At 41.2% G+C, this 25,779-nt stretch overlaps 1 pseudogene; it reads right to left on the bottom strand.

The window, feature by feature from the left end:
* Positions 1-1,329: 1,329 nt before the first annotated feature.
* Positions 1,330-25,779, bottom strand: part of LOC107782746 (GDSL esterase/lipase 4-like) — a 32,370-nt pseudogene continuing 7,920 nt past the window's right edge.

The following is a 25,779-nucleotide window of genomic DNA, read 5'->3' as shown; positions in this document are numbered from 1 at the left end:
CTGGTGTGGCATGCTGACGATGCCAGTATGTGCGAACCAACCTTAGGGGATGGGAATAATCAAAGAAAAATGCAAAAAGGTAAACAAGTTCGTAAGGATTCTGAAAAGTATTTTTAGTATTTAAACACATATTGCAGAAATATAAATTCGTGTCCTAATTTGGGAAACCTCATTGTGCTCGAGGTAAGCCTAGCGACAAGTAGATTTGGAGAGGTTTAATGCTGATAAATGCATCATTTCATTAATGTAATAAATAAGACGAACCTAAAAACGACAATAATTAAATGAGTTATAATGGCATCTGCCTTATTACATTTGAATTCCAAAATGACTCAAAATAGATAAACCTAATCTACTTGGTCCCAGAGGGACCTTCCCCATATTTGACCATCTTGGCTCCGTCAATTAGATTCCCCAGGTCGTGCATGTCTAGTAACAGGTACTCCTTTTCTAGGTGTCCTCCCTCGTTGCCCTCTGCATTCTGACAATCTACGACCCTTTTCCTTATCTTCCCTTCCAGTTCCATTAGACCCTACTCCAAATATTCCGACCTTTCTGTCGACCTTGTAGCCATTTCCCCCCACTCATTAATTGACTCCATGTCTAACTTGTGTTGTTTCAAATGCCTGGCTTTGGACTCAAGGACTCTTTTGCATAGCCTCTCATACTTCACTTGTGCTTCGACAACCTCATCTATGACCCTGTTTCCTTGACCAACCCCTGGCTCGACTATTCCTACTATGTTATCTTCTAACCATGATGGGTAAAAGTACACATGACCTGCGTGATATCGATCTGGCTCGATGGTATCCTTTTCAATGATAATTTTCAAATGCCACATATGTTGGGCCTCACATTTGTATGGAATGGCGTCATCCTGAAAATCGACTCTATGATGACTCATTTTGGAGAATTGTGGTATGACTTATTTTCTACCAGCTTGTCTCATGACTCTGATAGGAACATAGGGATGTATTCCCCTTAACCCAATCGACACCAAATGTGGAACATCCCTGGATCTGATGATGAATTCGTTAATGGGGAACCACTCGAACATCCAGTGAACTTTGTCCTTGGTCAAATTGCTGAAAAATTATGCACATTCTGTAGCATTCTCTGGTTGTGCAAACCTGTCTAGAATAAAGGTCATTCTTTTCGGATGGTGGAAAGTTATGTGATCATTTCATGGTCTCCGTGGAAACTCTTGGCAGTATTAGCCCCTCTGAAGATGTTCTAACAACCAAATCTGCAGCAGCAAGTTACAACCCTCAAAATGTTTGAATCCTTTCTTGCAACGATCCAGAGCCCGGTATATTTCTGATACAATCATCAGAACAATAGTATTGGTTTTCCCTCAACTCCCTCCATTAAAGCTTTAGTTATCATAGCCAACCTGGTGTGAATTCTGTCCCCTTGGCTTGGAAACACTATCATACCTAAAAAGCAGACGATGAATACAAGAACCCTACGATGAGTCCAACCCATGGAAGTGATGGAGAATTCGTCATGAAAAATATAGTAAGATTTGCTGTATCTGTATCGTTCATAGAGGAAGTCGAAGGGTATGTAGGACTTCTTCAGGCATTCCAAGTCGTCATTCTTTCTCAGACCCATCATCTTCAGAAACCCCCTAGTAGTGCGGTTTTCTAGTACTAGTAAACCGAGACTATCCCATGGTAATCCAGTGAATCCTCCTATTTCCTCCAAAAGAAGAGTAATTTCTATATTGTCAAAACGGAATACAACCCTTTTTCCGTCCCAGAACATAGTAGCAGCCTCGATCAGCATGTTGTTTGGCTGGATGTCCAACAAGGAGGGTAAGTTTCCAAGAACCCTTTTTACGTGATTTTTATTGCTTGGCGAAAGGTTTACCACCAATCAAGCAATAACGGTGGTATATTTCGGACCATGCCAAACTTGGGGACTTCGTGCCTCATTTTCTGCAAAAATAAACAGAGTTAGACCCTTGCCCCCACCGGATTCAACTACTTACACATTAACAATTAGCATGTCGACATTTATCTCTCCAAATAATGCACATATCGTGGTTGCGCTCGTTGGGATTATGGAAATTTCGGTGGACTTTGGACAAGCTTTTTCTTAGAGGGTTATTATGCGGACAACAAATTAACCCAGGCTAGGTTTGATCATGATACATGTACAGTTATTATCAGAGTAAGGTTTCTATAGAAGACTAGACTGGTACCCTCAAGCCGACAACTTGAGAGGTAAAGGCACGGAACTGTCGATTGCACCGCTGATCGAGTAGTTTTACCACAAATACGCCTTTCCGAATTTAAAGGGTGATTTCAAGAAGAGCGCGGACACTCATCAAGTGCCGCTATGTATTAGTATGCACGAGTGAAATATGATGTTGAGCATGCTTTGTGCAAAAAAAATTAACACATTGTCAACTATTTTCACATGTTTGAAAATAAATGCAGTATTGAATGAACGTAAAGACATAAAGGAAAGAAAAATAGGGAAGAAGTTAGTTTGTGAAATAAAGGAATTATAACAAAGCAAATAAAAGTGTTTACCATGAAAATGGTAATAACAATTAAATTTGTTGATGGGACTGTAAAAATACGTGATCTATATTTATGTTAGTTGTCAAGCAGTTGATGCTATGTATGTGAGACTTAGAAATGAAATAAGAGTTAAGGATAGGGTGATAATCAAACCGTTGGGCCAATTATCAAGGCCTAGAGCTTGTGGATTCGGGGCCTCGAGGTTGATTCCAGAGCTCGACTACGAACTATCGAAGGCAGTTGAAATGCGACTAACAATTATAATAAAATTAACGGAGGCTCTTTATGGCCAATGATAAGCAATAAATGATGAACAAGTATGAAGATAATAAATAAAAACAATAATATCAAGGGAATATGTTAGAGATCAAATAGAATGTTCTTGTATATTTCATGTGGAGTAACTGAAGCAACAACCCCTTACAAAGTGGCAAGGATCCCCTTTATATAGGAGGGGAAAAACTATCATAGTACAATAAGAATTAATTACAAATATACGGAGATGTGACAACTAGATGACACCCTGATTCGGGTCTTAGAGTAGCCCACTAGGCTTTGTCAGTCTCAGCCGTGCGCCTAGGGAGCTTCCTATTTCGACCATTACCGAAATCGTCGTTATCCTGAGTTCGAGTGTCGACGACCCTTGAGGGAGAGTGCTCGGTCAGCAGTCTCGAACCTCTAGGTGACCTTCCGAAATGCCTTAACAACGAGAAATTGGCTCCTCCAATTTTGTCGTATCCGTATAGTCCCTACGTTTCTTAGAGAAGAGCGGCAAGAAACGATTTTGACATCCGACTCTTCGATCTCCCTATGCTGGTGTCATACTGATGGTATCAACTTGTGACCTAAGCCTTTGAGATAGCTGGGGCATCTCATGGACTTATATTTTCAGTGTCATTCAATGCTCTGCCGATTCCCATTCTTCAGAGCGATAGTACTATCGTCGACTCAGTTTCCAATAACGCATTGATTGCGCCTGTCGATCCATCTTTCAAAGGCATTGTTGGCCACATTATCATCCCTTATAAATGGGGGCCTTTCCATACTATCTTTTTATCCAAGTGCTTTTTAACATCTTTCCATCTCTTTCTTCTCATTCTCATTATCCTTCTCCATTACTACCCGCCAAGTTTGGGGTCTCTAGCTTTAAGATCTTATGGTGGCGTTCTTATCAGCCACGCCATGGCCTTTTACATGGACTTTCCTATGTTGAGCGAGATTATACTATCACGTAGTTGTTGTTATTTTTACGGCTATCACTGCTGTCGTCGTTGGATTGAGGTGACGAGATAAAGGGTGTCGACCTATTTTGACTTAGGAGGACATTTGGACTCTACACCGCTACTCGGAGTGTTCGGACTATACACCACTGCTCAGTTGGCCTGGTGTGGCACTTCATCCTATGGGTTTTTTCCAAAGGGATAAAATGGCGCCAATCGGCCATTAAGCTCGCACGACACGATGTCTTGGAAGGCGGACTTGGAGCGGCCGTGCGAGTAGGGTTGAGGCCCGCCGAATCTTCAACCTTTGACTTCGGCGGGCTATGTCTCTTTTTTCTGCCTTTTCTGTATCACTTTCCTCTTCTTTGCCTTCCCACTTTCTGTCACGACCCAAACCGATAGGCCATGATGGGTGCATGAGTCCTACCTATCAAACACCCCTACACATGTGTCTAAGATATGAACCTGGATAATATCGGTTGCATTACGAAAATAAAATACATAAAGGAAACCTTCCATCATGGAATAAGTACGTATACATGCAGGATACAGTAGGCGAGCCGGCAAGGCTGCTATAGACAACTATACATCCAAAACTGAAAGCCGACAAGGCCATATACAACCCAACTAGATATACTCTCCACAGACCTCTAATAGAAATATAATTGTACAAAGACGGGACTGAGCTGCCTACTCTGGATCAAATGGAGCACGCCAACTCTCGCTGATCAGGGATCCTAAGAAGGTGGACCATCAGCTTGCCTACCTGCACCTGCGGGCATGAAACGCAGGCCCCATGAAATAGGGCGTCAGTATGAAAAATGTACTGAGTATGTAAGGCATGAAAATTAGTACGTAACAGACATAGATGAAACGTGGAATATAGAAACATGTCTTTAAATCTGAATAACTTTGAAAATTCTAAAAAGTTTATAACATTATGCACATGCATATAAATGTCGTGTCATGCATAGGTATGAGTGTACAAATATCATTAAGCAACTGAGGGCATCCCATCATATCGTCTCGGCCACTGTGGGCATATTATCAACATATACCAGTTGATCAGGTGGTGGTGCGTATATAACGCCGTAGCCTTTTACCATATCCCATATACATATACATACATATATACGCATATATAATGTCGGTTGAGTCATATTTCAGCCACTGTGGGCAACATCATCATCATATACCCGCTGATCAGGTGGTGGTGTGTATATAACGTCGTAACCTTTTTCTCGTATCCCATATAAATATAATATATATATATATATATATACGCGTATATAACGCTATTTGGTCATGGGTCAATATACATGTATAAATGCATGAAATGTATAAGAAATGCGTTAATAAGATTTTCTCGGAATGCCATAAAAATTAATATGCCTTTCGAATTAACTTTATCAAATACATATTTTTCTGGAACCCATGAATAGGAGGTAACAATAATAATTCACATGGGAAATCAAGAATATAGATACCCCTAATATTTCTATGAATAGAGTAATTTATGAAAACCATGTGTTATCTGGTTTCTTCTGTATAATTTGGACCATGCCAAAAGAAAGAAGGGGGGGGGGGCTTAACATACTTGTTCCTGAAATTATTTGAACGAATCTTCTTCTGCAAAATATGGACGAAATTCACACTTGGACGAACTTGAAATCTTGGACGAATTTATTCTGCTTCTAACATTTTTGAACGAAATGTTGGTTGTGAGTTGAATTGTTGAATGCTTGAAATTTTAACGAATATGATTCTGCTTTCTCACATTTTTGGTTTAAAACCAAAGACAAAATTCTTGGATAATACTCTTGCCTTTCTCACGTTTTTGGTTTAAAAACCAAAGACAAAATACTTGGATAAGGCTCACAAGAGTCTTCCTTGATAAGACTTGTAAAATTAGCCTTTTGAAACTTTTATGACACAATGAGTCACCTTTAACCAAAAGGGGGGGGGGGCTTCCACGTTTCTCTTGGGGGTGATTTTGTTAATTTTTATCCACTTATTAGTTAACTGGGTAATGTTTTATTATCCGGTAATTAATCAATTACCCGTATAATTCAAAAATTACCACAAATTACTTAAAGTTCTATTTATTTTTAAAAATACTTCATATATAATTTATATATTATACTACTGTGGTCATATGGTACCTTGCATGGTAATAGTTTATAATTATCGGGTATTATCGCTCGGCCCGTATTTTATTCCAAATTGACCACTTTCAATGAAACTCATTTTCTTTAATCCGTGTACCCCTTTATCCTTCATAACACTTATTTATCGCTTGTTATAAATAGTATAAGTACGTTAACGTCAAGATGATCTCATCCCCAAGTCTACGTCGGTTAACTGAAAATTAAATTTTAATGTAGGAAAACGCGAGATGTAACACTTTCCTCTTCTTCATCTTCGCCCTCGGAAATATTGCTCTATGGGATTGATATGGGAACCTAGAGGAGGTGGAGGTCGAAGGTATCACCGTCGTTGATGCATGTTCGAGGAGGTAGTGCTCGGAGATGCTGCTATCGGAGATGAACCTTCCATAGTAGACTAGGTTCTAGGCTTCTACTACATGTGTACCCTTTCACTTCTTTGTTTCTATGTAAGGACCCCTCGTGGGCTTTTGTAATCATGTGTAAGGAACCCTCGTGGGCTTTTGTAATTGAATGTCCATGAATACAAAGATATTTCTTCAATTTTGTCTTCGATGCTTGCTATGCTCCCTTTCATTTATGTTTACTGAGACTCTGAGTGCTTCACTCTATCGGTTAGTGCCCATATCGAACCCAAAAGCGAGTATTCTTTCTGACTTTTGGTTGATAAAAATGGCTTCCCACAGAATCCTTTGCCGTTGCTCAGGCCAAACCTGGATTGAACCGATAAGCTCGGATCATCATGATCCTTACTTTGAGTCGGATGGAAGTACCCCTAAACTGAGAGTTAGCCTTTAGACCTTCGAGAGCAGTCCTCGAGTGAGGGTTGACTCGGGGCATTTGGAGAATTGTCTTGAACTTAATGTATGTAACCTTACGGTGTGTAGATAGGTCCCAGATGAGGGACTGTCCGGTTTTAGTTGATATTTGCAATGTTGTTAAAGGCTTCCTGAAGCCTAACTTATTTCTCGAAGGAGGTCCTCGAGATCGAGTACCATCTCGGGATTTGTGATGATGCCAATGGCTCCCTGGGGCCTAACTTCTTTTATATGGAGATCCTAGAGGTCGGATACCACCTCGGGGCTGGCGATGATGTCGTTGGCTTCTTAAAGCCTAACTTTTGTTTGATGGAGATCCTCGAGGTCGGGTACCACCTTGGGTTTCACGATGACGTTGTTGGACTTTTAAATCCTAACTTTTGTTTAATGGAGATCTTCGAGGTCGAATACCACCTCGGGGCTGGCAAAGACATTATTGGCTTCCTGGAGCCTAACCTTATTATGATAGAGGTCCTCGAGGTCGGGTACCACCTTTGGACTGATGGTAACATGGTGGGCCTTTTAGAGCCTAACTTCTTGCTGATGAAGGTCCTCGAGATCGGGTACCTCCTCGGGACTAGCGAAGGCACTTTTGGCTTCCTGGAGCCTAACTTCTCCCTGATGAAGGTCCTCGAGGTCGGGTACCCCCTCGGGACTAGCAAAGCTGACATCGTTCAGCATTTCTAATCGGCTTTGAGGCAGGCGGATCGTCGCCGTTTTTTCCATGTATATATATGTAAGGTTGTTTCTGCTCTTTTTTGGATATCCCACCATTTTAAGTAGTTACCCTTCTTTTTCTGCGCTAGCCTTTCGTTACTTCAGCACTAACGCACTCGCACATATTCCCGCTTTGGTTCTCTAATTTTGTCATAGCCATGGTTGCTATGCCGGGGTCTGTCCGACAGGGAGGGGAGAGTTCCACAAGAGTACACCTTGAAGACTGCTTTTTTGATAAGCGAAGAGCATCTTGAGTTAGTGAGAAAAGACTGCGGATGGGGGGAGAAAGCGGTTTTATAGGCATTTTCCCCGGGTGAGGGCGTCACGGATCGTGCCGATGGGTTCTTGAATGTGTACACATATCCTTTCACATTGGGCCCTCTTGATAAGGTTGTGCTTGCTTTCTGCTCAGAGTATCGGGTTACCTTGGCACAGATCCATCTATCATTTTGGCGAATGGTATTGATGGTGAGATTTTTTGGAGAGAAGGCGGGGCTTGAATTTACGCTCAGTCATCTTGTTAGGCTGTATCGGCCCTTTCACCATCGAGGTCTACTAACCTTGCAATGCTGATCGACCACGCCCTTCGTTATTGATGATGAGGAATATGGAGACCGGGGGTGGATGAGTCGCTTCATCCGAGTGTGGACTACTAACATTATCCCCGTGTAGCTTATGCCATTCCCCGAGGAATGGAATTATACACGTAAGCGGTGTATTTCGTGCCTTCTCAGTTTTGCCTATAGCGAGAACTGGTTTCATAATCGTGCCCTCCTTTCTTTTTCTGCAGTGGTTTCATGGGCGCCGGGCGACGTTCCCGATTTGTCGGATTGGGTCTAAAAGTTGGCGACCCACTCGACCCATGACGAATTCAAGTGGCGAGTTTTGTCTCGGGGCATATGGGAAGCAAAACATCATAGTGAGTGTTGTGCTATTTTTTCCTTTCCCTTCTTTCATATGGAGAAGCATTTTCCCTTCATGCGTATTAATTTTCTTATTGTCGGCATTGGAGAGCCTTTCGAGGTGAGGCCGCGCTTCTCTGGGGAGGGGGAAGGGTTGCCAACTACTGAGCTGAAGAACGTCAACAATAAGTGAGAGATGCATTTACAGGCGATGGCGCTCAAAGTAAGGCAAAACAAGACCGAGGCCTCGGGGCGAAAGAATCGTTCGAGCTTGCCGTGTTCGTGGTTCCTGGTTCTGGAAAGAGGGTTTCTCCATTGATGTCGCCTTCCTTTTCCGCCGACAATAGTTCGGGAGATACTAGAAACCCAAGGTCGCATACACCGAGCGACCGCACTTCGATCGGAGTCGACTCTTTCAGGGCTAAAGGAACTGGATTGGCAGGTGTGCGCTCGGCCTTTGAGGAATCCCAGCGGCTTCACTTTATGATGAGTTTTGGCATAAGTCATTCGAGCTTCGCGCCTTCCCTTCCTTATTGGGTTTTCTTTTGCAGGCATTCGACAAGCTTAAGTCTGGGTTGCTTCATTGTGAAGCCAGGCTAAGAAAATCTCTAGATGAGGAGAGATCCCTTAAGCTCCTTTGTGATGAAAAGGAAGTTGAGTTGGTACACGTGTAGTATGAGGTGGGCCAGAGCTTGAATTACGAGAACCACCTGAAAGAGCAGGTAATTTTATGTCCTGGGTGAGCGTGCATTCTGCCTCCTGGTTCCTGAGGCTAACGCTTAGTTTATTTCAGTTGCAGAAAAAGACGGAGGCCCTGGAGCGCCATTGAGATGAAGTTGGCCGGTCCAGGCATGAGCATGATAAGCTAAAAGCTCGGACAGAGGCTCAGGCTTTAGAGGGGAAGGACGCTCTGGCTAAAGTTCCTACTTTTGAAGCTCAACTTCGCTTAGCTCATGATAATGCTTCAATTCAGATAGAAATGATTGCGAATCTCGAGTCCGAGCTTTCGAGGGTCAGGGCTGAGATCGTTGATGCCCGAGCTGGAGCTGTAATGAGCCGGACCAAAGCTGACCAGGAGATGGCGATCTATTGAAGGATGTTGTCGATGCTCAAAATGAGCTAAGAAGGATCCTCGACTACGAGGGGAGGATTGAAGAATATGCTCGTTGCAAGTCTCGAATAAAGACCCTCGAGGTGATCCGTGCTAGGGGTTTCGCCCTCTTGGAAGAATTGACGCTAGCAAGGGCGGACAAGCATGATGCTCGGTTGCTTTTGCCCGATGCCGAAGAAAGTAAAGATGAGGCCGGCAGGCCATAGCCCCCCGGGGGGGCATAAATGTCGTTGTCTGTACGTAGCACTTTTATAGCATGTTTGTAGATGAAGATTGTGCTTTTTCGCATATTTGTATGAAAGAAAACCTCGCAGCTTTATTTCCTTTGTATCTCTTTCTGTCTTGAATTTGTCCAGGTGAACTAGTTTTCGAGTTGGTGGGAATCCTTAGAGTCGTGATATGGCCCTGGGGCTCATTAGGTTGGCTCGTAGGCTCTTACGTACTTTTGCTCGTAGGCATATTTAGGCCACCCATTTCGGGCCTCAGTCCCCAATTCGGATATCGACTCGAGCTTATTTGACCTACGAGTGGCTGAAATTTAGGCTGGCGACAGTGGCTCTTACACTTTTGGTCGATGCGACCTTTAAGTGTATGTGGGCTGGTGACAATGGCTCTTACGCCTTAGGCCGATGCAGCCTTTTAGTGTGGGATGGCGACGGTGGCTCTTACTCTTTTGGTCAATGCGACCTTTTAGTGTATGTAGGCTGGCGACAATGGCTCTTACGCCTTGGACCGATGTGGCCTTTTAGTGTAGGCTAGCGACGGTGGCTCTTACGCCTTGCTCTTGGGCATATTTAGTTAACTATTTTAGGTTCAGTCTCCGAATCGGGTTACAACTTGAGCTCATTTGACCCTCAAGTTTTGTATTTTTGTGGGCTTGCGACAATGGCTCTTATACCTTGGGCCGATGCAGCCTTTTATGTATATGGCCCTAGGGCTCATTAGGCTGGAGACTACGACTCTTACACTCTTGGTCAATGCGACCTTTTATTGGCTTTATTTTTCCCTCGATAAGGATAAATAGTGTTTGTCTGACTCTTCGATGGATTAATAAAAAACCTCAATTGTGAGTTGTTATATGGTGATTATCGAGCACCTCAGGAGGTTTGGCTTGGAGGTTGAGTATCTCGAAGTTGATGTTTAGGACCTGACATAGTCGAAGCTCTTTTGCATGCATCGAGGGTAGCCTGTTTAACTGGTTCTTTTCAAAGTAGAATTGAAGTAATTGAAGGCCTATGATTTTGTAGAGATAGTCGAGCATCCCCGAGTCATGTTAGTTCGGCTGGTATAGCCATGTGACTGGAATCACTTATGTTTGACCAGAGCTTTTGGGTCCTGAGTGAAGTAGTTTCGGCATTTATATCAAGGGTATGCCTTTTTAGGGGTCTTACAAGTTCGATATATAGCCGATACTTTGGGATCGAGTTTATGCCTTTAGTAAGGTCTTAAAAGTTTTACATGTCATTGAGGTCTTACAGTTTTGGATACTTTGTACAAGTATTGTTCATGCCTTACTTGAGGTCTTACAGATATAGTTGCTGCCTTATGTAAGTCTTACGAGACCGAGTCTGCCCGCTCGGGGTCTTATGGCCTCGGGTTATGATAAGTCGATGGAGGTGGCGCTTGACGGCAGTCCCCGAGTCATCGAGAGTTTCTTGACTCGGGAGCAATTATTTGCAAACTTTGTATTGCCTCATTGAGGGCATACAATTTTGGAGATCTCGACCCTGAGCTCGTGTGTTTTTTGAGATTTTGATGCCAGTCCCCGAGTATTCAGGGTACTTTCAGCATTGGAGATGTTTCGCGATTTTCATGTTGCCTCATCTGAGGGCTTATGAATTTGGAGTCCCGACCTGGAGGTCGTTCAGGTGTTGAATCGTTGGCGCCAGTGCCTGAGTGTTTGGGACGTTTTCGGCGGAGGTTCTGAGCTTCTTTTGGAGTGTGATATGCTTCGATAAAAGATATTCTTCAATTATTTGGTACAAGTGTACATGTTTTCGCCGTTGAGGGCCCGGATATACGGACACAGTTCGTTCAATCGTTTGGCCCGGTATATCATTTTCCTATTGGGACCCCATTTAGCGTTTCTTGGCTTTTCTAAGTGGATGGCGTTCCGGGGGGATGCCCCCCAGTGTTCGAGATTGGTTGCAAAAGAAGCCTCGAATACTTATTGAGTCTCCCTTAGGTAGCATGCGGACGTTGCCTCGTTAAAACCTTACCGGTAACGGATGCTTTAAAACCTTAAGGTCTTCGAGCTAGGTTAGTGCTCTGACTGCTTCGATCGGGCGCCTGCATAGGGTTTAGTATGAAATATGAAATGAAAAGGGAGATAGTTATACCTTAGTGTGAGTGTCAACGATAGTTCGAGGACTGATATGTCCTAGTTACTCGAGATGAGGGTGCAGTACGTTCCTTTGCTTTATTTAATAGGGCTTAATCAAAGACGTGACTTGATTACCCTTTGGCTCTTTTGCGGGCGGAGGTATTGGTGCCGGTGCCACGTTGTGCACCGCGAACATTTCCCTTGCCGCATGCTGTTCCTCGTAGATGATTTTAATCACATCCTTTGTTGGGAATTTCATCATTTAGTGGAGAGTGGATGGTACTACTCTTATGCAGTGTATCCACGACCATCCGAACAAGGCTTTGTACCTCATGTCTCCTTCGATGACATGGAATTTAGCATTTTGGGTCGTGCCATCCTCGGTGACTGGGAGGGTGATTTCTCCTTTTTGTTGTTTCACTTGCCATGTTGAATCCGTTGAGGACTCGAGTGGTGGGAACAATTTGGTCAAGCAGTCCGAGCTACTCTATCACCCTCGACCTGATAATGTTGGTCGAGCTACCTATATCCACGAGTACACGTTTTATTTGAAAAACATTTACAAGGAAAGAGATTACCAATGCATCGCTGTGAGGTTGAGACAAGGTCTCGGTGTCTTCTTCACTGAATGTGAGGGCATCCTCAGGTATATACCCCCGGGTTCGCTTTTCTCTGGTGATGGATATTTATGTCCTTCTTATCACGGGTTCCTGTGGGGCATCGACGCCTCCCAAAATCATGTGGATGACATGTTGTGGCTCATTTGTTTCGTTCTTCTTGGCCGCCTTTCTTTCTCGGAACTGATTTTTGGCTCGGTCGCTAAGGAATTCCCAAAGGTGACCTTTGTTAAGTAGTTGAGCTACCTCCTCTCGAGTTGATGGCAATTCTCGGTCTTGTAGTCGTGCGTGCTATGAAACTCGCACACTAAGTTATGATTCCTTTGTGAAGGATCCGACTGTACAGGCCTGGGCCACTTGGCGTCTCTGATTTTATTGATGGCGAACACGAAGTCTGATACATCGATATTGAAGTTGTATTCTAATAAGTGAGGTGCCCCTATTGGCCCCGCGTTCCTATCGAATCTGGCTCTATTGATGAGTCCCCGGAGATCCTATCCTCGGTCTATCCTTCGATCATTGCGAGGTGGGTTGCGTCTCGAGGCGTTCCTCCTATCTTCGATGTATGGCTGATATTTTTCTTTGTTTGGCTTTGGTTCCTTCGTTGGGAGCCTGCTTGGGTATACTAAGCCCGAAGGGACTCCCAGTTAGTCGTCTTTGGCCCTGATCTTCGACTATTATTAGTTGTGAACGTCCGACCAGGTCACAGCGGGATATTCGATCAAATTCATTTTCAACTGTTGTGAAGCCATCGAGCTGCGTTCATTTAGACCTTGAGTGAAAGCCTGCACTGCCCAATCGTCGGAGACTAGCAGTAGTTCCATCCGTTCTATTTGGAAGCGAGATACGAATTCTCGCAACATCTCGTTCTCCCTTTGCTTGATCTTGAAGACGTCGGATTTCTCATTGCTACTTTGATGGCACTGACATATGCTTTTATGAAGAAGTCTGCTAGCATGGCAAATGAGTCTATGGAGTTAGGAGCTAGGTTGTGATACCACATCATGGCCCCTTTTGAGAGTGTTTCCCCGAATTTCTTTAGTAAGACGGACTCGATCTCATCGTCCTTTATGTCGTTACCCTTCACGGCGCAAGTGTAAGCAGTGACGTGCTCATTGGGGTCTAAGGTCCCATTGTACTTTGGGAGTTCTAGCATTCTGAACTTCTTTGGAATGGGTTTCGGGGCCGCTTCCTCGGGGAACGGCCTTTGTATGAACTTCTTCGAATCCACACCTTTCAGGATAGGGGGTGCACCCGAAATTTGGTCGACCTTGGAGTTGTAGGTCTTGACCTTTTTGTCGTTGGCTTTTATCATCTTCTCGCCTCATTCGATCCTCCTGGTGAGGTCCTCGAGCATTTTTACGATGACGGGATCGGTCATCGACGTGTTATTTCATGATCTCTCTGGTACCTGTTTAGTTGGGGGAGATGTCCTCGATGCTACCGTGCTAGGAGTTTTATGGTGACTTTGCAGCTGAGCAATAGCCAGTTGTTGTGCCTGCAACATTTCAAAGATAACATGAAGGCTACCTCCCGTTCTTCCCTAGTTGGGGTTTTCTGAGCTTCTTATTAATCCCTTTGGTGCACGCTCCTATCAGTGTGGGAGCTTATGTCGATGTGTTGGAAGTCGCGTGAGACCGCGTCCACAGGGACTGGCTCTGGTGCATTCCCAGGGTTTTGTGATGGCACACCAACACCTGGAACAACCACACCGTTTTCCCCGTGGTCCTCAAGATTGTTGTTTTCACTTGCATTTACCGAGTTAGACATTTCGACCTAAAATCGAAGATCTTGGACAAGAAAAAGCGTGAAAGATAACTTGTGTTATGTAGTAAAACCAGCAAGAAAATAATCACTATTATTTTTAGCCCCATAGTGGGCACCAAACTGGTTACCGTTAAAATGGTAATAACAATTAAATTTGTTGATGAGACTCTAAAAATATGTGATCTATTTTTATGCTAGTTGTAAAGCAGTTGATGTTATGTTTGTGAGACTTAGAAATGAAATAAGTGTTAAGGATAGGGCGATAATCAAACCGTTGGGCCAATTATAGGGGCCTCAAGCTTGTGGATTCGGGGTCTCGAGGTCGATTCCGGAGCTCGACTACGAACTATCGAAGGCAGTTGAAATGTGACAAATAGTTATACTAAAATTAACGGAGGCTCTTTATGGCCAATGATAAGAAATAAATGAAGAAAAAGTATGAAGATAATAAATGAAAGCAATAATATCAAGGGAATATGTTAGAGAGCAAATAGAATGTTCTTGTATATTTTGTGTGGAGTAACTGAAGCAACAACCCCTTACAAAGTGTCAAGGATCCCCTTTATATAGGAGGGGAAAATTTATCATAGTACAATAAGCATTAATTACAAAGATACGGAGATGTGACAACCAAATGACATCCTGATTTGGGTCTTAGAGTAGCCCACTAGGCCCTGTCAGTCCTAGTTGTGCGCCTAGGGAGCTTCCCATTTCTACCATTACCTAAATCGTCGTTATCCTAAGTTCAAGTGTCGACGACCCACGAGAGAGAGTACTCAGTCTGCGGTCTCGAACCTCCGAGGTGACCTTCCGAAATGCCTTAACAACAAGAAATTGGCTCCTCCGATTTTGCCGTATACAAAAAGGGTAAGGGTTGGGGAGAGACATGATATAACAAAATTGAAAATTGAGAACAAGTGAACACATATTGTAATTAAATGAAGAGTTGCATATGAGTTCATATAAAGGGGAAATTGGGAAAAGGATGTACATGTAACAATAAAAAGGAGAACAAGAGCGGGATATTCAAATAATAGCAAAATAATAGAAATATGCTTATCTAGAGAGACTAATTCATGCAGATCAAGTTCGTAATGGTAAGAGCCTAAAGATAATCCCCAGCAGAGTAGCCATGCTACCGCGCCCCCTTTTCTCGCGAAATCGGGTTTCGACATTTCAGGGACAACTCCTTTTTGAGAGGGTAGGGAATTGGAATTGAAAGAGTCGCCACCTAGCGGATTAAGATGCGTTAAGGCACCTAGAGCAAATAACTCATGTTGCCAGTTTACATCACCAGAGATCGGGTAAGGGCTCAAAATTACCTCGAGGGGAAGGTGTTAGGCATCCCTCGAGTTCCACAACGGTAGGTCCCAGTCGAACTTAAGCAAATTAGTCTAAAGGGGAGAAAGCAATTTGGACAACTATTCAATTTATTTTAAAATGGGAATAAGAGAGGGAAGTCCTAAGTTTTTTAGCTTATAGGATCACCCCGTGCAATACTTTGTAACTCCATCAAGTCGGGGTGTTACTCATAGTACTTGGCGCATGGACTATCATCTCCTTACTATCCAATTACTATCTTTAAGTTATTACCTAAAGCGCTCTAGTCGATCCTAATTCATTTCCTACGTGTGCACTACCTGTCCCTTACCTATGGCTCAGGAGGTATTAGGACCTCTATTTGGGATAGTTCTAGACTACACCTGGGTTACTCAAAAATGTAAAAGACTAGGTGTCAAACAAAAATAAATAGGACCTTGCAAATACAAAGCAAATAGGGGCCCATGTTAAGCTCTGCACATAAATAGCAAATGCACGCAATTGACATGCTTAATTTAAAGTCCTATAGGCGGGATATCTATGCGGGAAAAAGTGATTCACAAAAGCAGTTTTGTTAATGCGAGTGTCAAGACCTATTGTTTGCCTACTGATTTTATTCAGTGATATAGCGGGGCACTTCAGACAGTAAGGAATTGCAATTTTGGATCCAGAATCATTATTAAACACATTGTTTAATTGATTTACTAAGGTGATTGTACCTAGAGCCAATTGATAGAGTACTATAGGCGTGATATCTAATGTCGAACTGATTTTAACTTTATAGGCTTGATTTCTAAATACTGTACTGACTTAAATCCTATAGGCATGATCTCTAAGTTAGAAGCGGTTTTAGTCTTATATGCATATTATCTATTACTAAATTGATTTAAATCATATAGGCATGATTTCTACATTTGAAACCAGTTTTAGTCCTATAGACATGGTATCTATTGAACAATAATACGGGCAGAAATGGTGCACATTTCCAGAAAGGAAAAAACAGTTAGATTAACATTGAGATCCTATAGGCATGATTGCTAACATATATTTGTTGGACAAGTTAATACAACCTATAGGCAGGATTTCTAATACAATTTAATTTTCTATAGGCAGGATTTCTAATGTGCAAGCATAGTACATCACTCATACGATTTCAACAGAGATGAGGTAAAATAGGATTAATAGAGCAAATGAAACCCTATTGGCAGGATTTCTACCCGGATTGTCCAATGAGAATATAGACCCTTCCCAATTTTACTATATACCCCAGAATCTGTTTATTACAAACTTATTACAGGCTAGAGTAAGTGAATATAATAGTAGTAAGATAAACTATAGGGAGCCTTCATTAAGCCCAACTGAACCTGGGAACCAGGACTTCACACCAATCAACTTTGAGGCTCATTTCATAGGTACAACATAGCCAAAATATGAATGATTCACTCATAGCACATATAGAACTAGGTTTCTAGTGTGTCAAACTTCCAAAGGGCCTCAGTGACCTAGGGCAATGCTCACACCAGAACCATGTATTCAGCAGATGATTCACAAGAGATGGGTAACCAGTTCCCAGTGTGTTAGAGTTCATAGGAATCTCATGTAAACCCTGAGCAGTGCTCACACTGGGGTGGTTAAGATCCTAAGGGACTAAGATTGAGGTTTCAAAAATTAGCATATTAAAAGGGAGTAGGGGAAGATTTCAAAACAGTTTGATTTCATAAGAAACAAGGTTTAGAATACAGAATTGCATTCAGAAAACATCAAAGTTTGCAAAGTACATAGTTTCAAATAGGTTAATTCAGAAGAGAGACTTAATTACACTAAGGGAGCATGCTGACATTTAAGACAACTATTATTTAATCACAGAAATAACTTAGGCAAAGCAGTCAGATCATCACATGACATATTAACAGACAGGGAACATGAGCAACAAATTAGAACAAATTAACTAATTACATGCTTGTAGTATCTTAAGAATGCAAGGTTCAAAACAGGTGCAGGATTAACAAACAGTGTGCCCGGACAAATTTGAACATTAATATAACTTATAAGAGGATTCATATTATTCAAAATAACTAATCTTAAACTAACAGTATTAACCATAAGATTAGAAGAGAGTCATAGGAGCATAAAAAGTAGAATCATGCTAAAATTAAGGTTCAAGACATGTTGTTCAAGTAACACTGATTATGAAAAACATGGAGAATGAAACGACAAGGGATTAGGGCTTACCAGTTAAGTTCCAGAATCACTTGGCCTTGGCTTTCAACCGGCCAAGACCAAAAATAATGAGCACAGAATCATAGTAAAAGAACTAAGTTTTAGTGAGAGTATGAAAGTTCGAGTCTGTTCTAAAGGAAAAAGGGGAAAGGATTTAAATGGTGTTCAATTAGGCAGACAAATAAGAGAATAAATCAAACATATACAAAAGGGAAAGAAAATAAATCCAGAATCAATTGAAGTCAGTGTTCAATCAATTAACGAGTAATCAGGCAAGTACTATTTAGAATAAGGTCATATAGAATCAATTATCAATCAGCAAATAAGGTAAAGAAGTAAAGGAACAAGGTAGGGTGAACAAAATAAGGAAAATATCAGTACTATACGAGAAAGGAAAGAGTAAACAAAAGTCAGTAAAATGTTTCAACCCTAATTTTCGGGTAAAACCATAAAATCAACAGAGATAAAAGGCAAGAGTCTCATGCTTCATAGGATGAACATAGACAGAAGCATGTTTACAGAATACACAATCGAAACAGATCTGGGCCCAAAATAAAAAGGTAAAGAATCAAGTATTTTAGTAAAATGAACATAGACAGTGGTTATTCATAGAATCAAACCAGATCTGGTTCGATTAAAGAAGATTTGAAACCCTAAATTGGGTAACTAAAATATTGAACAAAAAATAAGCAGATTTATATGAAATAACATAAAAAATAAGGTTAAAACCAGTTTTGGGTTTGAATCGAAAAGATCTAAAAACCCTAACCTTAGGGTTAAGTAAGAATCCACAAGATATATGAAAATATTCGTACGTACAGAGGTTAGAGTGAACACAGACGGAAATAATCAACAGGTTAGAGATTTTGAACCAAATTTGGTTTGTATCTCTCCAGATTTGCTTGCCATTTTAGGAAAGCTATTATGTAACACTAAAGAACGGGTATCCAATAAGGAAATAGGACCAAATAAGGTAAGGAATCATAGGTTGATTCCATTTATGGGGTTAGAATCAGAGGGGAGATGGGAGTGAGTCCCTAGGGTCTTAGAAGAGAATGGGGGGAGATAAGAGAGTTTGACCGCCATGGAGTGGGTGAAATGGGTTAAGGTTAGACCAGGTAGGATATAATTAAAAGGGGTTGGGGTGTTGTGAGCTGTTGATCTTCAGAGATCAACGGTTGTGATTTTAAAAAAGGGAATTGGGTCGGGTTTTTTAACGGGTATAGGTCTGGGTTAATGGGTATTTGGGTATTGGTTATTAGGGTATTGGGATGATGCATTGGGCTGGGGTAATGAGTAGTGTATAGATCCGAAATAATTAAGAAAAAGGGCTAGATTTTAAATACTCAATTAAATCAGTAAATAATTTATAAAAATAATTAATAAATAACAAAAATATCACTTGTGCATGAAAATGATTTAAAATAATTACTTAAAATTATAAAATATAAAAAGTTATTTTTGTGTAAATAATGTAATTATGCATATATATGGGCTATTATTGCAAAATATGCAATTTTAGCCTTAGGATGCAAAATAAGTATATATAAAAATATTTAAAGCTTAATATGGATATAAATGATGAAAAAATTAAATAAAAAATTATTATAAAATTATTTGTGATGCAATTAATAATTATTTATATAAAATACAGGAATAAATTTATTAAAAGCCTTTAAAAATTATGGAAAAATATTTGGTGATGCTCATGCACTATTTTGAAGGTATATATGTACATTTAAAAGTATATGAGGGAAAAATTAGGTATCAATAGCCTCGAGCAGGTCGGCGTTATGTTTTGGAACAGGTTGGTATAATTGGACGGGGTCCCAGGGGCCTCGGGTGGTTAACGGATCGAATTTGAAATTTGAAGAAGAATTGAGGTAGTTGATATCTAGTGTATTCGCACCTGCTAGGTTTTGGCCGCAGGTGCGGAGCCGCATAAGCGGCCTAGGAGTCGCAGAAGTGGAGCGGGGGAGTTAGGGGAAAGACCGCAAGTGTGGAGTTTGGGTTGCATTTGTGCAAGCGCAAAAGCGGAAGAGGACCGCAGGAGCGGGATTTTGAACGCACTTGTAGAGCCGCAAAAGTGGTTGTTGGTTCACAGGTGCGGAAGTCGGCTGGGCAGTGAGGTTTCTTTAAAGGCGGGACTTGGCCCATTTTTCTTCCATTTTTCACTTAGTGGAAGCGATTTTGGAGAGCTTCAAGGAGGGATTTTCTTCAAGAAACACAAGGTAAGTGATTCTCACTTATTATAAGTTAAATACATGGTTTGTATAAGGATTTAAATTTTGAAATTAGTAGAAATTGTGGGGTTTTGGTTACTTTTGGATTTTGACCACGAATTTGGGCATGTAAATTCGAAATAAATTATATATTTGAGTTCGTAAGGCTATGGATAAAGTATATCTTCGAAAATTTTCGGGATCCGGGCACGTGGGACCGAGGGTGATTTTTATCAACTTTTCGAACGAAGTTGAAAAATTGTTATAGATTGAATTGATATGAGTATTGGAGTATATATTCATTGTTTGCACATTATTTGGCTAGTTTTGGATCATTGAGCATCGGTTTAAGGTGCTAGAGTGCCACTGGAACTGGTTATAGAACTTCGAAGCGAGGTAAGTCTCTTGTCTAATCCTGTGAGGTGGAAATTATCCCTAGGTATTGTAATTTGATGTGTGATACTTATTGCGGGGACTACGTACGTGCTAGGTGACGAGAGTCGTACGTAGATATATTCCTGTTATTATCCGGGTAGGATTAGGTTCACATCATGCTATAATTGTCCTATTTGAGCAGCCTCTCGTCTATTAAATTCCTTTGTGTTACATTACTACTTGAGACTAGACGGGATATCGTAGAGACTTCATGAGTTTATGATTAGTAATTGAATAATTGTACTCCTCTTACGAAATGATTCCGCGATATATATATATATATATATATATATATATATATATATATATATATATATATATATATATGTTTTTACTGAAAAGTTTTGTTAAAGAAATTATAACTCACACGTTTATTCGTGAGTGGGGCCAATGACCCGTTAAAGCTTCTTATTCTTATGAGATCGGGTCGTTCGCCTCGGCAGGATTATGTATTTCACTCTTATGGGATCGGGCCGTTCGCCTCGACAGGATTTATGTACCACACTCTCATGAGAGCGGGTCGTTCGCCTCGGCAGGTTAATAGATGCATATATGGTTCGTGTCGTTCGACCCTCGGCAATGCACAATTTTATTATTATGTTGGATCGGGCCGTACACCTCGACATTTCCTATATCATATCCTCATGGAATCGTGCGTAATATTTGGCAAAAAGCCAATGTATCTGTGAGCTTTCCGGATTTGAATTATGATAATCTACTTGATGAGGTCCACTATACCTATATGTGTGCTCCGGTTAAAGAGGAAATTTCTAATGGGAAGCTTGAGTTCATTGTAAAGAGGTGAATTTGTATCACGTGTTTTATGCTTATTTAATTCATTTATTTACTTTGCCTCATATTTATTTACCTTTTTATTGTACCTAATGTATTGGACCACTAATGAGTGTCGGTGTCAACCCCTCGTCACTACTCTTTCAGGGTTAGGCTAGATACTTACTAGGTACCCATTGTTTTCGTACTCATACTATACTTGATGTACATTTTGTTGTACAAGCACATGTATGTCTAGTGGTCGTGTGGGCACAGCAGCATGGTTGATGCGGGGACTTAAGTGAGTTATATTCCATGTTATGATTTGCAGCCAGCATAGTCTCCTTCAGAGTAATTGTATTTTTCTTTCCTATCCAAATTTGTATTCCGCAGATGTTGTATTTTATTTTATTTCCTAGTTAATGCTCATGCACTTGTGACACCGGGTTCTGAGATGATTATGGGCTATTCAGCATTGAAATTTGCTAAAAACATTATTATTTACTTTGTAAAGTTCATCATTTACTATCTAATTGAAGGAAATTATGATTTCAAAAATATTAATAAGAGAACTAAATTAACTTAATTGTGTTGGCTTGCCTGACAGTGGTGTCCGGCGCCATCACAACCTTTAATGGATTTTGGGTCGTGACAACGTGGCATCAGAGCACTACGTTCACTTAGGTCTCACGAGTCATGAGCAAGTCTAGTAGAGTCTTGCGGATCAGTATGGAGATGTCTGTACTTATCTTCGAGAGGCTAGGAGGCTGTTAGGAGCACTTCCCTTCTTGATTCCTCATTGTGTAATTGGTTCCTTTGAGGCTTATGCCTTTGTTTATTTCCTACTCGATCTTATGCGACATGAAGCACTTGTTAAAAATCAAGAATTAAGGAATTATTATGATACTACAGATGTGGTGCAGGATATTTCTCCCTGCGTATTTGATTGGACTATTATCGTCGCCTTGCGGAAGGCTGTTATGTTGTTTCAACTCAGTATCAGTACTACCTAAGGTTTTGAGATTTCGCATTGATTTTTATGACCATTCGTGTGTTGTTATCGCACAGTGTTGGTGTAATGGTAGGATGCTTGTCTATGCATCGAAGTAGTGAATGACTTGGAAGGATATTTACTCAGTGCATAATTCAAAGATTCAGTATTTTATTTCTGGCAGAGGAAAGGCAATCGAACTATGAATGTTCAGGTTTAGATCAATGGGGTAAGGAGACTTGGTATTTTTGAGCGTGGTAGAATTTTCATCAATAATGTGGTGTCGTCGCCCTTGATTGAATGTGTTAAGTTCATCAGTGTTATGTTCTTCATCAAATCTCCCTCGGGCAGGGTAGTATAAAATAGTTTCGGAGAAGCGGCTATCAGAGATTGTGGTGTGCGGTGGTTCAGGATTGAATCGGTGTTCCTAGTGTTGATGACTCGAGATGGATGATCTTCTAAGAGGTTTAGAGTTGGTGGAAATTTATTAGTTCAAGTGCTACAGAGATAGATTTTGATTTGAGGCAACAACTAGGCAGCAAATGATGAGGAAGGTCATGTGGGAGGTGTCTTCCGATGGTTAAATTTCTAGAAGGTCGGGTGTAAGAAACAAGAGCTGAGTAGTTGCTTAAAGGAGTGAGTTTGACCAAAGTGGGAGAGTGGCAGAGTAGCATATGGGTTTTATGGTAGGATGACTACATGGCTTGGGAAAAGTTTAGACAGATTCAGGATTCATGGTGGATAGTGACTAGGTTTACGGGCTTAATTTGGCATATTGGCTACTATGCGAAGGGAGGTTGTATATGACGGAAAGTAGTTGCTTGATGTGAAGAAGGATACAACATCACTCTGGATTTGAATATGTCGTCGCACCTTTAATTGAAGTCAATGGGGGGTGAACAGGCTTGTACAGTTGGTGAACGGGCATGGACCCGACACGATTTATTGGTTTCATAGTAATTGTGCTCGGTGCAACATCATTGGAAGATTTTGAGGAATTTGGCGGATCGATAGCACGAGGTCATATCGGAGAGGAAGAATGAACCTTGGTGGGTTCTAGAGTTATGCAATGGTAGCTACGAGCTAAGTGGAAGAGGCTCACCGCCTACGATTGAATTGCATAGTTATCTACTTGTGAGTTTTCTAGTTATCGGCATATTGGTAGGTTATTATGGCTAAGGGAAGAAAACATCAATGGTGATTTGAGCAAAGGATTTGAGGAATGTGTGCTATAATTGGCCTTATCGTTTCATGTTCAGGCTATGGGAAGGTTCTGGATTTATGCTTTATGTAGAGGTGATTTACAAGGAGAGTAATTCAGTCGGGTGCTTCTTTGAGAGGGTGTTCATGTGCTAGCAGAGCCTTGGAGTTTATTTTCAGAAACAAGTCAGAGTGGGTGGCGCTCAACAATGGTCCTAGTGGGTTCAAAATTAAAGTGTGGTGCCTAAGGATTTCGAGTTTGTGGTATGGTTAAGTATCGAGCTTTTGCCGTAGGTTATGAAAGAGGCTTGGAGTGTTCTATGTTATCATAGGTATGTAGTGTAGCATTAGAGGAACGGGAGAGAATAACTTTGGATTCATAGAGAAATTATCAAAGTGGGTGTACCGGTTGAAGACGCGAACATGCGCACAAGGAACGTATGAGATGGTTCATGGGTTTTGGAGACAATGTGGTCTCGTGAAATGGGGTCACTTGGGATAAGTGTGGAATGAGTTTGTTATATTTTGAATAGAGCCATTGTTATTTCTAAGGAAAGTCTAGAGTAAACTAGAATAAGTCAGATCAGTTAGCAATGGTTGAAATGGCATAATGATGGCAATGATCAGTCCTTCGGCGGGTTAAGTTATACAGGTGATTTGTGGCGGTACGTGCAAGGCTTGACGACCTCCGTAATTGATTTTATTCGAAGGAATTCGAGTATTATGGCATGTTGTGTGCAGACGGATCGTGTGAGAGTTATGGTGGTTTAGACCACTACTAGAGGATTATATTTTCTTCGATTATAGAAATTCAGTCACGTGTTGCTATGGTTCTCCTGAAATGCGTTAACTGAAGGGTTTCTATACGATGAAGTATGTACCCTATTAGTGGTTCAGGAGTTATGATGAAACTCATGTACTCCTGCATATTGGCATGATTAAGTATATTAGGTAGCAAGGGAATTGGAAGTTAAGGATCAAGGTTGCAGTTCGGTGTTGTCAAGAATGTCACAAGCTCGGACAAGCAAAAAAGGATTTAGAGGTTTTAAGCAAGCTAGTATTGTATTCAATGTCACCTGAGATCGGTTTCATGTGTAAGAGGCTTTGTAAATTGATTTATGGATCCTTGATTCGCTTTACAGCATTAGTGTAGCCGATGGTATGGATGTGCAAACTTGATACTTGGTGAGGAATGATCGTGGGAGCGTATCCCATGGGAAGATGGTATAAGGGTGACATATAGTCACATGATTTATTGAAGATTGAAACCAAGTATAGAGATTATGGTACTATCGCTAAAATGTGAGAGGTTAGGCCTCGAAGGTGCTCTATTCAGTTGGTTGTGAATTGTGGAAGTTTGTTTTGGATTCGACGGTTATTCTTGTGTGTCATGAGGAAAAAAGGTTAGTATGGATCCTTGAAAGGTTATTATCCCAGTGCGGTATGGTCAGAATTGGCTGGAGGTCCGTAGATGGGTCTAAATGTGAATGTGGGCTCTATATCAGGCCGGATGTGTTCATTTTAGCTTAGCATTGTTTACGGAAGAGTATTCAGACATGGATGTTACTTCTTTCGTCAGCTATTTCATGTAATACTCTATTGCACCGTGTGGGTTGTGAGGTGGTTTGATTATTCGCACTCGTATTGAGATCCCGTGTAGTTTGTGGTGTTATATAAACAGGATGGCTCTCGAGATGCATGTCATTTATTGCACCTTAGTTATGCTTGAGTTTTGTAGCGTATGGCGTTGTCTGTCTCCCCAGGGATGGTATTATGCACTTGGCGTGCTTGTAGTCGATTTTTGGGTATCTCGTAGTTATGAGCATTTTAGCTCGGTAAGTATTTCCTTATAGATTATTATGTGTGGATCGGGTGGTGGTGGCACGCTGTCACGGGTACATTGTTTGGATCGGGTGGCACGCCGCCACAGGTATTATGTGTGGATCGGGTTGCACACCGCAATAGTGTGGTGTTAAGTACAGTTCCCTGTATCTATCATTGTGTGTTTTGTTTCTCATTTTCTAAGAAAGGTTCATAACATATTTTCGGTTGTTTAATTAGTTACGTGGGCTGAGTAGTTCTTTCCAAAGTTTGTTTTCCTTAGGTATCATATTCGAGTTTGTATCTTATTGGTATATTGTGGTATCATATGAGACTTTTGGCAGCGTCTGAGGTGGCTTATTGCCTGAACAGATTATACTGGGTGAGACGAGATTATTGGACCTAGGATCACTGCGATCGGATTATATGAAGCATATTAAAGTACAAATATCGTTATTTGGTTCATAATGAGGTAATGGTTCCTGTTAGGAGGAGAGACTCGGTGATTTGTTGACTTGGTAGTTGATTATGAATTTTTACACATCTCTTCTGTCGTGGTGGTATTGCAAGAGTTTGAAATAAGACTTATATGTGTCATGAGGTGCATTGTGGGCATCAGATTCGTGAA

The sequence above is a fragment of the Nicotiana tabacum genome, chromosome 10 (assembly GCF_000715075.1).
Source record: "Nicotiana tabacum cultivar K326 chromosome 10, ASM71507v2, whole genome shotgun sequence".
Taxonomy (NCBI): Eukaryota; Viridiplantae; Streptophyta; class Magnoliopsida; order Solanales; family Solanaceae; genus Nicotiana; species Nicotiana tabacum.
Note: the sequence above shows the minus strand (reverse complement) of the source record. Positions and strands in the feature narration are given on the sequence as shown.